General features: G+C 46.6%; 1 protein-coding gene across 1 annotated transcript in view; it reads left to right on the forward strand.

Annotated features, from left to right (window-relative positions):
- fscn1a (fascin actin-bundling protein 1a) overlaps positions 1-2,500 on the forward strand; it is a 39,107-nt gene that overhangs the window by 27,273 nt on the left and 9,334 nt on the right. The window lies entirely within an intron of this gene.

Consider the following 2,500-nt stretch of genomic DNA (forward strand, 5'->3'; position numbering starts at 1 on the left):
GTTTTGTGTGTGTTGTGGGGGGTGAAGAGTGTGTGTGTGACTTGGGAGTTTTGTGTGTGTTGTGGGGGGTGAAGAGTGTGTGTGTGACTTGGGAGTTTTGTGTGTGTTGTGGGGGGTGAACAGTGAGTGTGTGTGTGTGTGTGTGTGTGTGTGTGTGTGTGTGTGTGTGTGTGTGTGTGTGTGTTTATGGCATGTCGTGGGAGGTTGGGTGCACTTGAGAAGTGTAGCGTGAAGAGAGGTTGTGTGTGTTTTTATCTCCAGTGAAATTGTGCTTGTCAAGTCAAGTCAAGTCAAGTCAAGTCAAGTCAAATTTTATTTATATAGCACCTTTCATACACAAAGGCAATTCAAGGTGCTTTACAAAAAAATAATCGAAAAAACAAGCAGCAAAGCAATGCATATATAAAAAACACATAAAAAACACAGCCGACAGTTTTAGTTAAAATATATACTCAAATTAACAAACATGAAACATTATTTCTGTTTTAAATAAGTTACAAGGCACTCTTCAGTATTATTATTACATGTACAGTCCATTTGTTGGAAATGTACAGGAATTTTTAAAAAAAAATTACAGGCCGAGAGAGGCAGTAGTTTAGTAGCAGTTAAAAGCAAGAGTAAACATAAAGGTCTTTAGCTCGGATTTAAAAATAGGCAGAGTAGGGGCAGATCTAATGTGTTCAGGGAGTTTGTTCCAGTTATGAGAGGCATAGTGGGAGAACGCGGCTTCACCATGTTTTGATTTGGTCCTTGGGACAATTAGTAGACCAGTGCCTGAAGATCTCAGGGATCTGGATGGTTCATAGTGTAGAAGCATTTCAGAGATGTAGTGTGGGCCTGACCCGTTGAGAGATTTGTAAACTATTAGCAGAATTTTAAAGTCTATTCTAAGATTTACTGGCAGCCAATGCAGGGATTTGAGAACTGGTGTAATGTGTTCAGCTTTCTTGGTTCTTGTGTCGAGGCCAGAGTGCTGGCCCTTAACCTCTGACCTTTGACCCTGGCTGTGCCCCTGGATGAGTCCCTGGGAGGCCTCAGACACAGACACAGGTAGAGGAGTGGAAGCTTAAAGCCCTCCTCCAGTGTGTTTGGTCCTGCCCTGCTCTACTGATTATCCTCAGTGTTCGCCAGTGTATTTTGTTGACAAATTACCTTATTTTGGGCTCAAAGTCCTCAAAATAAGCTGTTGGTAAAAACGGGTGAAGACGTCAGACATTGTAGTGGTCCAGACGAGTGACGTATGCTATTCAGATAATACATTACAGTATGCAGTCACAGTAAATAGCTGGCGTTAGCCTCTGGCATTAGCTAGCTGTTAGCTGTGAGCTACGTTAGTTGCGTGGTAACAAGACACCACTGAATGATATAACTGTTGACCCGTTCCAGTCACGTTCTTTCCATAAAGCCCAGCAGCTTTGATATCTGTTGGCTAATTGTTATTATAACAATATCGGGGCTCTAAATGTTTGTTAGGGAGATGTGGGCAGACTGTCATGGCTGCCGACTGTTTCTGCTATTTCCTGTCTGGGCTCAGACACAGAGTTGAACAAAGAGAGAACAGCACTGCAGACATTTGATGCTGCAGTGGAATAATGCGTGGAACAAACTATTACTTTGTTTCTTATCCATTAAGTTCTTTGGCACAAATGATGAGGTGAGTTGATACAACACGTCACGCACACCTGTACAACACGTCACGCACACCTGTACAACACGTCACGCACACCTGTACAACACGTCACGCACACCTGTACAACACGTCACGCACACCTGTACAACACGTCACGCACACCTGTACAACACGTCACGCACACCTGTACAACACGTCACGCACACCTGTACAACACGTCACGCACGCCTGTACAACACGTCACGCACACCTGTACAACACGTCACGCACACCTGTACAACACGTCACGCACACCTGTACAACACGTCACGCACACCTGTACAACACGTCACGCACACCTGTACAACACGTCACGCACACCTGTACAACACGTCACGCACACCTGTACAACACGTCACGCACACCTGTACAACACGTCACGCACACCTGTACAACACGTCACGCACACCTGTACAACACGTCACGCACACCTGTACAACACGTCACGCACACCTGTACAACACGTCACGCACGCCTGTACAACACGTCACGCACGCCTGTACAACACGTCACGCACACCTGTACAACACGTCACGCACACCTGTACAACACGTCACGCACACCTGTACAACACGTCACGCACACCTGTACAACACGTCACGCACACCTGTACAACACGTCACGCACGCCTGTACAACACGTCACGCACACCTGTACAACACGTCACGCACGCCTGTACAACACGTCACGCACACCTGTACAACACGTCACGCACGCCTGTACAACACGTCACGCACACCTGTACAACACGTCACGCACACCTGTACAACACGTCACGCACACCTGTACAACACGTCACGCACACCTGTACAACACGTCACGCACGCCTGT

Source organism: Poromitra crassiceps (genome assembly GCF_964638095.1).
Source record: "Poromitra crassiceps genome assembly, chromosome: 13".
Taxonomy (NCBI): Eukaryota; Metazoa; Chordata; class Actinopteri; order Beryciformes; family Melamphaidae; genus Poromitra; species Poromitra crassiceps.